The following is a 14726-nucleotide window of genomic DNA, read 5'->3' on the forward strand; positions in this document are numbered from 1 at the left end:
AAAACTGTTCGCTGCTCTGGCCCCCCAATGGTGGAACAAACTCCCTCACGACGCCAGGACAGCGGAGTCAATCACCACCTTCCGGAGACACCTGAAACCCCACCTCTTTAAGGAATACCTAGGATAGGATAAGTAATCCTTCTCACCCCCCCCCCCTAAAAGATTTAGATGCACTATTGTAAAGTGGCTGTTCCACTGGATGTCATAAGGTGAACGCACCAATTTGTAAGTCGCTCTGGATAAGAGCGTCTGCTAAATGACTTAAATGTAAATGTAAAGGGAAACCCACACGCAAGCTGCCCAGTGACGCGAGCCTACCAGACAAGCTAAATGCCTTATGCTCACTTCGAGGCAAGTAACACTGAATCATGCATGAGAGCACCAGCTGTTCCCGACGACTGTGTGATCCAGCTCTCCGTGGCCAATGTGAGTAAGACCTTTAACCTCTTCAACCTATGGGGGCGCTATGTCATTATTGGATAAAAAAAACGTGCCCGTTTTAAGCGCAATATTTTGTCACGAAAAGATGCTCGACTATGCATATAATTGGCAGCTTTGGAAAGAAAACACTCTGACGTGAGTGCCCCAGAACTGATGCTACAGGCGAAACCAAGATGAAACATCAAACAGGAAATGAGCTGAATTTTTGAAGCTCTGTTTTACTATCGTCTCCTTATATGGCTGTGAATGTGCCGTGAACGAGCTTATGCTCTTGCCGTTCGTCCAAGATGTCTGCAGCATTGTGACGTATTTGTAGGCATATCATTGGAAGATTGGCCATAAGAGACTACATTTGCCAGGTGTCCGCCCGGTGTCCTGTGTCGAAATTATTGCGTAATCTCTAGGTCCATGTGCGTTCCATTTCTTCAGAAGAGAAAGTCACCTGCCACGAAGGATTTATCATCGATAGATATGTGAAAAACACCTTGAGGATTGATTCTAAACATTGTTTGCCATGTTTCTGTCGATATTATGGAGTTAATTTGGAAAAAAGTTAGTGTTTTAATGACTTAATATTTTTCTTTTCTTTTTTTCTTACCCAAACGTGATGAAGAAAACGGAGCGATTAGTCAACACAAATAATATTTTCAACTCGGATGCGAATATTTTTGCTTGCCTAAAGGGGAACGGCACCTCAGTACCTCCAGGCTCTGATCAGGCCCTACACCCAAACAAGGGCACTTCCACCTCTGGCCTGCTCGCCTCCCTACCACTGAGGAAGTACAGTTCCCGCTCAGCCCAGTCAAAACTGTTCGCTGCTCTGGCCCCCAATGGTGGAACAAACTCCCTCACGACGCCAGGACAGCGGAGTCAATCACCACCTTCCGGAGACACCTGAAACCCCACCTCTTTAAGGAATACCTAGGATAGGATAAAGTAATCCCTCTCACCCCCTCCCCTGAAAAGATTTAGATGCACTACTGTTCCACTGGAGGTCATAAGGTGAATGCACCATTTGTAATCGTTTTTCTGTTGACTTAAATGTAAATGTAAATGTAAAAACTGAACATTTGCTATCTGAGTCTCCTCATTGAAAACATCTGTTCTTCAAAGGTAAATTATTTTATTTGAATGTTTTTCTGTTTTTTTGTGAAAATGTTGCCTGCTGAATGCTAACGCTAAATGCTATGCTAGCTATCAATAGTGTTACACAAATGCTTGTTTTGCAATGGTTGAGAAGCATATTTTGAAAATCTGAAATGACAGTGTTGTTAACAAAAATCTAAGCTTGAGATCTAGCATATTGATTTCATTTCATTTGCGATTTTCATGAATAGTTAACGTTGCGTTATGGTAATGAGCTTGAGGCTGTATTCACGATCCCGGATCCGGGATGGCTCGTCGCAACAGGTTAAACAGGTTAACATTCACAAGGCTGCAGGGCCAGATGAATTACCAGGAAGCGTACTCAGAGAATGCGCTGACCAGCTGGCTAGTGTCTTCACTGGCATTTTCAACCTCTCTCTGGTCCAGTTTGTAATACCTAGTTTGTAACACCTAAAAGCTTTAAGCAGACCACTATCGTCCCTGTTCTCAAGAGCGCCAACGTAACCTGTCTGAATGGCTATTGCCCCGTAGCACTCACATCTGTAGCCATGAAATGCTTTGAAAGGCTGGTCATGGCTCACATCATCACCATCATTTCAGACATGCTGGACCCACTCCAATTTGCATACTGCCCCAACAGATCCACAGATGAAACAATCTCTATTGCACTCCACATTTTGCTATTTAACTATTTAACTATCTGCACTGACCCTTTTTGCACTAACTTTCTTTTGACTCATCACATACGCTGCTGCTAGTGTTTAATATCTGTCACTTTATTCCTAGCTATATGTACATATCTACCTCAATTTCCTCGTAACCCTGCACTTCGACTCGGTACTGGTACCCCTTGTATATAGCCAAGTTGTTACTCATTGTGTATCTATTATTTTTTTTTAATTATGACATGTTTTTATTATTTATTTTCTTTCTCTCTGCATTGTTGGGAAGGGCCCATAGTAAGCATTTCACTGTTAGTCCACACCTGTTGTTTACAAAGCCTGTGATGAAAAATATTTTATTTGATAAGTGTACACCGAGTGTGCAAAACATCAGGAACACCTATTTGCATGACATAGACTGACCAGGTGAATCCAGGGGAAATCTATGATCCATTATTGGTATCAATTGTTAAATCCACTTCAATCATTGTAGATGAAGGGGAGGAGACAGGTTAAAGAAGGATAGTTCATCCTTGGTGACAATTGAGACATGGATTGTGTGTCTGTGCCATTCTGAGGTTGAATGAGCAAGACAACATATCTATGTGTCTTTGAATGGGGTATGGTAGTAGGTGCCAGGCGCACTGGTTTGAGTGTGTCGAGAACTGCAAAACGACTCGATTTTTAACACTCAACAGTTTCCTGTGTGTATCACAAATGGTCCACCACTCAAAGCCAACTTGACTCAACTGTAGGAAGCATTGGAGTCAACATGGGCCAACATCCCTGTGGAACGCTTTCAACACCTTGTAGGGTAAAAATAAATACAAGTACTTTCCTGAACTTTCTTATATCTCTTAGATATAGAACCAACACTTCAAAACATACTTCCATTTGATGTATTTTTTGACTATCTGTTTTGCCACGTGTTATTTAATGAGTTTCTATGGGCTAATAGCCAACTAGCTCTCATAGGCTCACGTCAGAATTAGACTTTTTTTGAAGTTCTTCCAAACGTCAGATTTCGAAGAGTTTAAGGTTAAGTTTAGGCATTAACTCCATATTTTTAAGGTTAGGCTTGAACTCCGAATGGTTAAGGTTTGGGATAGGCTTAAAACAAAAAAAACTTTCCATTGCTAGATTTGAACCTCCAAGCTTTGTCACCAAATGCAGATGCTTACACCCATCCCCCATTTCCATCCACAATGCCCTAGCAAACCGAAACCTTCTTGAAGGTAAGAGCGGTCACTGTTGCCCCTATACTGACTTGTATCAAGGGTGACCTGGCTGCTAATAGCAGTAAGGACAAATTCAGTGTTTCATCAAATATTAGTATTTTTTTCATACTTACATGTCCTAAAATTCAAAATAAAATAGCTAAATGATCCTTGGTATGACCATCTTAAAACAATTCCATAGGTTAGCTTAGTATAAACCCATCCCGGGACCCTTAGACAAATCTGTCCCAAAACCCTTACAACACTGTGTTTAAATACTCCAGAAAAGATACGTTTCGGCTCCATTAATGTGATGGCGGCTCAGTTACCACTAGTTTTATTGTTACAAAGCACTTCATTTTAATAGTGCAGGGACTGATTTAGACCTGAAACACCAGGAGTGTGCCATTAATTATCAGCTAGAACAGAAAACCAGCAGTACTCCGGACCTGATAGGCTAAGATTTGAATACCCCTGCTCTAGAACAATGAGAGAAAGATGTCATTCTAGAACATTGAAAGGAAGGTGAGACTGTCAAGAGATATTATTCTAGAAAATAATCCAGAACACTGAGAGGAGATTCTAGAGTGTTCTCAGTGCCGTGTTCTGGAACATTGTAACAAATTATTGCAAATTTGCTACCATTGTAATGCATATGACTTGTTCATAAATGACTGATCAATGCATTGAGTTGTACAGCTGACTAGGTATCCCACTTTCCTTTCATCACATCAGGCTGGTGGGTGGATCCATCCCCCTCTGTGATTACTACAGCAAACTGTTAATCAGGATGCATTCATGACTTGCCGCTTAACAGGAAACATACGGAATTAGGAAGCATCAGTGGATTAATCAGGCAGTATAGACCCACATGTAGACACTTCCCTCTAATGCTTTTTAGAGATGATTCATTCCATTCTCAGTTCATACATGTAGCTGTTTTCCTTAGCACAGTATTGTTCTCACAGACCTTTTTAGAATACAAGGCCAAACATGTCCTCGTGAAACACTTAAACAGCCCAGCATCTCATCTTTAATGTCATGCGACATTTGAAATGACTGCAGATTCAAATATAGCATATGTCTGCCAATCACATCTGCAATGCTGTACTAGGTTTTCTTTCAAGTATGAAATATGAACGTTTGTTTGAAGGTGTTCAGTTTCAATATTTGAGAGAGGATATGCCTACAGTTCATCTACTACATACTTCAGAGGGCGCATAAAGGAATCAGCAGAAAAATGATCGAAGCAGGTGTTTCCTTGAGGAAATACCACAGTAGAAATAATGTAATATCTGCAAGCATTTGACTTCTGCCATTCAGGAAGAAACTCAGACGCTGCTGTTTCCACTCAAGTCCATGGATTGTACCAGCTGGACTCATACGTGTCTCCCTGAGCCTTTCTTTCTCTTTCTCTCCTTCTGTTTCTCTCTGTTTCTCTATTCCAACCATTCCATCTCCCATCTTATTGATCATGTCTCCATACCTCCCTTTTGTTCCCTTCATTCTCTTTCTCTTGTTCTCCAGGCCTTCACACACTGGTCTACAATCACTTGTTATACAGTATAACCAATCCGCTTCTCCCAACCACAGGACTAAGACAGGAATGGGTTGTGTGCAGCATCTATCCTTTTACCAAATGAAAAAGTACACATGCGTATGCCTGCAAATGTATGCACACACACACACACACACACACACACACACACACACACACACACACACACACACATACAACATTGCCAATTAAAGGAGTGAAATACTGAGCAATATATAGGGAAGTTATGTAATTGAGCCTACTATCTGAGCTACTGGCTGTGTCCAAAACCTGGCTAACCTTCCTATTACTTATTTAAAGTTCATACTGTGTACTAATCGTACAATGTACTATTTAGCACGTGCTGTTTAGTAAAAAGTATGCACACGGTCTAAACACATTACTTTTGGTGCTTTCAAGATAACAGGGAACGAGCTCAGACAAAAAAGGAGAAATCGTGACGTCGGTGATCTTAAGGTCAGAGAAGTTGGAGCTCTAGGATGATGCCCGAGTTCCTGACGTAATTCCGAGTTGGACGACCGTTCAAAATGATTATTTCCAGTCGGAGCACGTTCCCTGTTGTGTTGAACGCACCATCAGTTACGGCTTCACATATGAACCGTAAAGGATCGTCTGTAGCCCCATCCAGTGACCTTTCACTACTAGAGTGTTGTTGTTTTGGGTTAACGTCAGTTAAGTAGCTAGTATTTGGAATGACGTATTTGGAGTAAACTTGAGTTCCCATAGAAATATGCATGTATCAATTAAAGAGTCTCCTGAAGCTGGAAAGGAATGGGAGATGCATTAAAGAAATGCAGTGCCGAGGCAGACGACTCGTAATGAGGATGACTGGTTACTACTCTGAACTATGTGTGGTGAGCTTTTTGGCGCCCAGAGCTACAGAGGCATCAACCAAGTGGTTGCCAAATATTGTGAAGGTGGAAATCGTCACCAGACTCCCATCTTCATCAATCATCTTCCTGACCACCTTCCTCTGATCAAGCCATGAACTGTTCCTCTCCATCTTTGGAGGATGCAAAGACTTGGTCTTTATTGGTTGACCTGGCCAACTATAGCTAGGCTACTCATTATGTTGTATTGCTTGTTTGTTTTTTGCTTTTAATGCTCTTTGAGATCGTTATGTAAAGCACTACAGAAATGTAATAAATGATCATTATTGATGGTCAGTTATGTTTAGTAGATGGTTTATAGAGTAAAATGGTCATAAGGCGTGCCTCCCTGGCACTCCACATCTGGACCCTTCTGGGAGGGAGAGGAGCCCACAGCTGCACCTTGGATGAGGAGATGATTATCATACCACTTCCAGGATGCGACTGTGGCCTCCCCTCCCTCCGTGCTGACTATGGTGGGGGGAGATTTCAATTCCTGGAAAATATGGAAAAGGATAGCTTTCAGCATCAAACTTAATTATTAAAAGGAATTATGCAAATTGACAATCTCAGAAATACTTGCACCTTTCTAACATGTACAGTTGAAGTCGGAAGTTTACATAAGCCTTAGCCTACTACATTTAAACTCAGTTTTTCACAATTCCTGACATTTGATCCTAGTAGAAAATCCCTGTCTTAGGTCAGTTAGGATCATCACTTTATTTTAAGAATCTGAAATGTCAGAATAATAGTAGAGAGAATTATTTATTTCAGCTTTTATTTATTTCATCACATTCCCAGTGGGTCAGAAGTTTTCTGACACTCAATTAGTATTTGGTAGCATTGCTTTTAAATTGTTTCATTTGGGTCAAACGTTTTCGGTAGCCTCCACAAGCTTCCCACAATAAGTTGGGTGAATTTTGGCCCATTCCCCCTGACAGAGCTGGTGTAACTGAGACTGGTTTGTAGGCCTCCTTGCTCGCACATGCTTTTTCTATAGGATTGAGGTCAGGGCTTTGTGATGGCCACTCCAATACCTTGAATTTGTTGTCCTTAAGCCATTTTCCACAACTTTGGAAGTATGCTTGGGGTCATTGTCCATTTGGAAGACCCATTTGCACCAAGCTTTAACTTCTTGACTGATGTCTTGAGATATTGCTTCAATATATACAAATAATTTCCCTACCTCATGCTGCCATCTATTTTGTGAAGTGCACCAGTCCCTCCTGCAGCAAAGCACCCCCACAACATGATACTGCCACCCTCTGCTTCACAGTTGGGATGTTGTTCTTCGGCTTGCAAGCCACCCACTTTTTCCTACAAACATAACGATGGTCATTATGGCCAAACAGTTTTATTTTTGTTTCATCAGACCAGAGGACATTTCTCCAAAAAGTATGATCTTTGTCCCCATGTGCAGTTGCAACCCGTAGTCTACATGCCTTTTCAACACAGGTACTGTATAAGGCCCTCTCTAGCCCTCCTTTCAGCAAAACTGACCACAACTCCATTTTGCTTCTCCCGACCTAAAAACAAAGTCTCAAGAGGGAATTCACGCTCCAAGTGTTACAACTTCTAACAATGGTGAGTGGAGGAGTCAAGCGCAGAGAGCAGGTAATTCAGTTTGTGGATATTTTATTCCATAGACTGTGGAGCCACGACATGCAAAACACCAGGGCGCATGAAACAACCCGTCCCAAAATACAACGGACTAAACTGTCCGGAAAAAATACTGATTACACTCATACACCAGATAACAGAAAACAAGCCCGCACAAATACCCAGCGGGCCTAGTGCCCTTAAATAGCCTACAAACAAACACTAACTCAAAACAGGTGTACCCAATTACCCTATAAACAGAAACAAACGGAAAGGGAATCGATGGCAGCTAATAGGCCGGCGACGACGACCGCCGAGCGCCGCCCGAACAGGAAGAGGCACCATCTTCGGCGATATTCGTGACACCAAGACTGTTTTGATCACGTGGACTGGAATATGTTCCGGGTTGCCTCTAGGGGTTTACATCAATGAATTTACTGACTCAGCTACCGGAATCATCAAAAAATGAATAGATGATGTGATACAAGGTGACCGGGGACAATAGTATAGGTAAGTCTGTTATATATGGCCAGCCTGTTATAGGGTCAATCTCTTATATCTGGTGTAATTCTCCTGCCTTATCTGGTGTCCTGTGGAAATTTAAGGGAATTTGAGTATGCTCCCTCTAATTGTCTCCCTGCACTCCCGGAGGACATGAGCTCTAGGGCCATGCCTCAGGACTACCTGGCCTGATGACTCCTGGCTGTCCCCAGTCCAACTGGTTGTGCTGCTGCTCCAGTTTCAACTGTTCTGCCTGCGTCTAGGGAACCCTGACCTGTTCACCGGACGTGCTACCTTGACCTACTGTTTTCATCTCTCTCTCTCTCTCTTTACCGCATCTGCTGTCTCAACCTCTGAATGCTCGGCTATGAAAAGCCAGCTGACATATACTTCTGAGGTACTGACCTGTTGCACCCGCTACAACCACTATTATTATTATTTGACCCTGCTGGTCATCTATGAACATCTTGAAGAACAATCTGGCCTTAAATTACCATTTACTCTTATCTCCACCCATCACAGCCAGAAAAGGACTGGCCATCCCTCAGAGCCTGGTTCCTCTCTAGGTTACTTCCTAAGTTCCTGCCTTTCTAGGGAATTTTCCCTAGCCACCATGCTTCTGCATCTGCTTTGCTTGCTGTTTGAGGTTTTAGGCTGGGTTTCTGTATAGACAGCACAAATACGACCTACTCAGATCATTCAAGATGGCAAAACACAGGTATAGGAACAAAGTGGAGGAACAATTTAGCGGGTCAGACACGAGGCATATGTGGCAGGGGCTCCTAATGATCACCGAAAGCCAGTCACTTTGCAGACACCAACACCGCCCTACCGGAAGAGCTAAACACCTTTCTCTCACGCTTCGAGCACAACGACGACTCTGAGCTGCCGAGTCGTCGTTGTGCTCGAACGACTCTGAGCTGCAGACGAGAGACCCTGGGTTCGCGCCCAGGCTCTGTTGTAACCGGCCGCGACCGGGAGGTCCGTGGGGCGACGCACAATTGGCCTAGCGTCGCCCGGGTTAGGGAAGGGTTGGCCGGGAGGGATATCCTTGTCTCATCGCGCACCAGCGACTCCTGTGGAGGGACGGGCGCAGTGCGCGCTAACCAAGGTTGCCAGTTGCACGTTGGTGCGGCTGGCTTCCGGGTTGGATGCGCGCTGTGTTTAACAAGCAGTGCGGCTTGGTTGGGTTGTGTATCGGAGGACGCATGACTTTCAACCTTCATCTCTCCGAGCCCGTACGGGAGTTGTAGCGATGAGACAAGATAGTAGCCACTAAACAATTGGATACCACGAAATTGGGGAGAAAAAATAATGTTTTTTTAATTTTTTATTAAAAAAAAGATCCTGAGGACAATAAGGGCTATGTACTTACGGTCTCCACAAAGGATGTACAGTATATGTCAGTCAAATGTGTTAACCCTCACAAACAGCAACCCTAGCCGTGCCCTCAGAGCATGTGCAGACCAGCTTGCAGTTGTGTTTTCTGATATCTTTAATCTCTCTTTAGCTTAGACCACTATCTCCACCTGCTTCAAGAAATCCACAATCATCCCAGTGCCCAAGAAAGGGAAAGTAACGGATCTGAATGATTACTGACCCATAGCACTCACCTCTGTCACCGTGAAGTTTTTCGAGATGCTAGTCAAAGACCACATCACCTCCTCCCTCCCTGACACACTCGACCCTCTCCAATTCTCCTACCGCCCTGACAGATCCACTGACGATGCAATCGTCATTGAATTGCACACTGCCCTCACCCATCTGGACAAAAAGAGTGCACATGTGAGGTTGCTGTTCATTGACTACAGCTTGGCATCAATACCATAGTGACCTCTAAGCTCACCACAAAGCTCACTGCTCCCCTGTTCCCTTCCTGCCCCTTACCCTGACCCCACACCAAAGGAGATTTTCCATTGTTACAGTGTTAATATAGTGTTAATATACAGTATTTATGTATATTCATTTAAATACATATTTGTTTATAGTTCTTATTATTAAATGTGTTTTTATTTCACTTTGACCTTTATTTCACTTTAGCCCCGTGTGGCTCAGTTGGATAGAGCATGGCACTTGCAATGCCAGGATTGTGGGTTTGTATCCCATGGAGGACCAGTCTGGAAAAAAGTATACAAATATACACTACTGTATGTCGCTCTGGATCTGCTAAATTACTCAAATGCACCTGCATGCTTAGAGTTTATGATTTTCACTGTGCCCTGAAATTTACTTTCACTATTCAACGTCTAATCTAAGAAAAAAATGTTGGTATGGTCAATCTCTTCTCAGCAAATAGGGTTAAAGTGTGGGTCAGAATTAGCTGTCTAGCTTTATACATTAATTCATTCAAAATGCATAGCTGCTGTTATCTAGTCATGTGTATTATACCAGTTTCAGACCTAAATCCTGGTTGAAATCTATATCAGCGGGAGACTTTGTTCTCTTTGTTCTTTCAAAATTGGAGTCAACTAACGCAATAGCGAAGGAGTTGAGAGTGGACTTGTTTGGTGCTGGCCCTCCACCACTAATTAGACATGGTGTCATTTGATCTGGTAGAATCACTATGGCGTTAGTATTGTAATTCCCCCGACGGCGAGCCATGGGAAAGCTGGGTCACATTTAGCAGGGCACAACAGAGTGCAATGTTTAATTGAACGGAAATGGTGCTGTTCTGAATGACCAGTTGAAGAACGTTGTGATCATGGTGGGCGATTGTATGTGGTGTGATGCCGCAGTAATTTTGCTATTTCAAGTGGTCACCCCGCCACACTCACCAAACAGGAGCAAACATACCTTGAAGACTATTGAAGAATGGTGTGCATCCTTGTAGGAAAATGTGACGTTCAGGTCAAACTATCAAAATCCTTAACAAAATGCTTAATCAGCTGACTGGACCCTGTAGTGTCATTTCAGGTGCTGGGTTATACAGCAAAGGCAGGGCCAACCATGGGGCCTTAGAGACCCAACCCGGACCAGCCCTGCAACACCCACAAACACCAGTCTGTTCAGTTTGTTTATTTGGGACCTGGCAGCAGTGACCAAGCCAAGCAATCCCCCACAGACGTCATCTCCTCTTTGAGTAACACAAAATCAATGGCTACATTAACCCACGTTAAATATAGGGAGCTTTGAGACCATGCAGGGTTATGTTCCTCTTAATGAAGATATCCGGCAGCGACATAATCAGGAAACTCTCCACCGTTTAACAGTTAAATTCTATAAGGTCAACCTGAATTACGTTCATGTTATAGTGCCAAGTGCTATGTTAGTTGTTTTTCTGACACCGGTCATTGCCTAGGTGTCAGTATCCTTCAGGGTTTTAAAGACAAGGTAACGACAAAAGGAAGAACAATGCAATATGGCAGGACACATTGAAAAAGGCCCTACACATTAAATCAAAATGTACTTGTCACGTGCACCGAATACAACATACAAAATGTTTACTTACAGGCTCTAACCAATGGTGCAAAAAAGGTATTAGTTGAACAATAGGTAAGTAAAGAAATAAAACAACAGTAAAAAGACAGGCTATATACAGTAGGGAGGCAATAAAAGTAGCGAGGCTACATACAGACACCGGTTAGTCAGGCTGATTGAGGTAATATGTACAGTGGGGCAAAAAAAGTATTCATTAAAAATCCTACAATGTGATTTTCTGGATTTCTTTTTCTCATTTTGTCTGTCATAGTTGAAGTGTACCTATGATGAAAATTACAGGCCTCTCTCATCTTTTTAAGTGGGAGAACTTGCACAATTGGTGGCTGACTAAATACTTTTTTTGCCCCACTGTACATTAAATATGGTTAAAGTGGCTATGCATATATGATGAACAGAGAGTAGCATTAGCGTAAAAAGAGGGGTTGGCGGGCGGTGGGTGGGACACAATGCAGATAGCCCGGTTAGCCAATGTGCGGGAGCACTGGTTGGTCGGCCCAATTGAGGTAGTATATACATGAATGTATAGTTAAAGTGACTATGCATATACATGATAAACAGAGAGTAGCAGCAGTGTAAAAAGAGGGTTTGGGGGTGGCACACAATGCAAATAGTCTGGGTAGCCATTTGATTACTTGTTCAAGAGTCTTATGGCTTGGGGGAAAAACTGTTGAGAAGCCTTTATGTCCTAGACTTGGCACTCCTTACCACTTGCCGTGTGGTAGTAGAGAGAACAGTATATGACTAGGGTGGCTGGGGTATTTGACAATTATTAGGGCCTTCCTCTGACACCGCCTGGTGTAGAGGTCTTGGATGGCAGGCAGCTTAGCCCCAGTGATGTACTGGGCCGTACGCACTTGCCATACCAGGCAGTGATGTGACCAATACGGCATGCTCTCGATGTTGCAGCTGTAGAAAACCTTTTAGTTTCCTGAGGGGGAATAGGTGTTGTCGGGCCCTCTTCACGACTGTCTTTGTGTGTTTGGACCATTCTAGTTTGTTGGTGATGTGGACACCAAGGAACTTGAAGCTCTCAACATGCTCCACTACAGCCCCATCGATGAGAATGGGGGTGTGCTCGGTCCTCCTTTTCCTGTAGTCCACAATAATCTCCTTAGTTGAGGTTGCGTTGAGGGTTAGGTTGTTATTCTGGCACCACGTGGTAAGGTCTCTGATCTCCTCCCTATAGGCTCGCCGTTGTCTGTGATCTGGCCTCTTGTGTCGTCTGAAAACTTAATGATGGTGTTGGAGTCGTGCCTGGCCATGCAGTCGTGGGTGAACAGGGAGTACAGGAGGGGACTGAGCACGCACCCCTGGAGAGCTCCAGTGTTGAGGATCAGCATGGCAAATGTGTTGCTACCTACCCTCAGCACCTGGGGGCGGTCCGTCAGGAAGTCCAGGATCCAGTTGCAGAGGGAGGTGTTTAGTCCCATGATCCTTAGTTTAGTGATGAGCTTTGAGGGTACAATGGTGTTGAACGCTGAGCTGTAGTCAATGAATAGCATTCTCACATAAGTGTTCCTTTTGTCCAGTTGGGAAAGGTCAGTGTGGAGTGCACTAGAGATTGCATCATCTGTGGATCTGTTTGGGTGGTTTTCAAATTGGAGTGGGTCTACTGTTTCTGGGATAATGGTGTTAATGTGAGCATTACCAGCCTTTCAAAGCACTTCATGGCTACGGACATGAGTATGTAGTCTTTTAGGCAGGTTGCCTTTGTGTTCTTGGACACAGGGACTATGGTGGTCTGCTTGAAACATGTTGGTATTACAGACTCAATCAGGGACATGTTGAAAAGGTTAGTGAAGACACCTGCCAGCACACATCCTGGTAATCCGTCTGGCCCCGCAGCCGTGTGTATGTTGACCTGTTTAAAGATCTTACTCACGTCGGCTACGGAGAGCGTGATCACATGAAAGGATCAATTATAAATGATGAGTAATCGTACTGTACGTTTGTAAAGCATGCACAATTGACAAGACTCCGGATAATAAGTGCTATCCTAAAGAAATGAACTACAATCCGGCATCGGGAACTGCCTCATTGAACGGTGGCCAAAATCTGACAGGCAGCATTGTTCCCAAATGTTGGCCAATTGCTATGAATGTAAGTTTGTGTGCAGCAGTTTTATGTAGTTCTAGCTCTAGTTAGTGTCTATCGTGCAAGTGCTCTTTCAAGGCCCATGGCTTTTGTGCAGCAATAGATAATGCTGCTAATAAAGTGCAAAGTGTTGTTGTGTAGAAGGTCCCCTGTGAGGGAAAGGTGAGTGAGAGACAACGACATGACCTAACATGTTACAGTGTCACTACGTGACCCTGTTCCAAGTTGCTGGGGGTTGCTGCAGAGAAGGGGAGGACGCCAAATGGGGTAAGTGTAACCGATGTGGAATTACTAGCTAGTTAGTGCGTTGGTTGCAACCAAGTCACTGGTTGTGACCAAGTGACATCCCTCCCTTTGAGACTTCATGGCTTTTGAGGAGCGACAAAATGCCGCTTCATGTGTGTGAAGTGTTCAAATCAAATGTTATTTGTCACATGCACCGAACACAACAGGTGTAAACCTTCTACACAACAACACTTTGCACTTTATTAGCAGCATTATCTATTGCTGCACAAAAGCCATGGGCCTTGAAAGAGCACTTGCACGATAGACACTAACTAGAGCTAGAACTACATAAAACTGCTGCACACAAATATATATATATATATATATATATATATATATACATACATATATATATATATACATATATATACATATATATACATATATATACATATATACATATATATATATATATACATATATATACATATATACATATATATATATATATATATATATATATATATATATATACGTGTATATATATATATATATATGTGTATATATATATATATGTGTATATATATATGTATATAGATGTGTATATATATATATATATATATACAGTTGAAGTCAGAAGTTTACATACGCCTTAGCCAAATACATTTAAACTCTGTTTTTCACAATTCCTGACATTTAATCCAAGTAAAAATTCCCTGTTTAGGTCAGTTAGGATCACCACTAAATTTTAAGAATGTGAAATGTTAGAATGTAGAGAATGATTTATTTCAGCTTTTATTTCTTTCATCACATTCCCAGTTAGTCAGAAGTTTACATAAAATCAATTAGTATTTGGCAGCATTGCCTTGAAATTGTTTAACTTGGGTCAAACATTTCAGGTAGCCTTCCACAAGCTCCCCACAATAAGTTGGGTGAATTGTGAAAAACAGAGTTTAAATGTATTTGGCTAAGGTGTATGTAAACTTTCAACTTCAACTGAATATATATTTAGCAA

At 42.6% G+C, this 14726-nt stretch overlaps 1 protein-coding gene across 1 annotated transcript in view; it reads right to left on the minus strand.

The window, feature by feature from the left end:
* The window catches only part of itgbl1 (integrin, beta-like 1), a 141292-nt gene that overhangs the window by 77671 nt on the left and 48895 nt on the right, over window positions 1–14726 (minus strand). The window lies entirely within an intron of this gene.

This window comes from Oncorhynchus nerka, linkage group LG1 (assembly GCF_034236695.1).
Source record: "Oncorhynchus nerka isolate Pitt River linkage group LG1, Oner_Uvic_2.0, whole genome shotgun sequence".
Lineage (NCBI taxonomy): Eukaryota > Metazoa > Chordata > Actinopteri > Salmoniformes > Salmonidae > Oncorhynchus > Oncorhynchus nerka.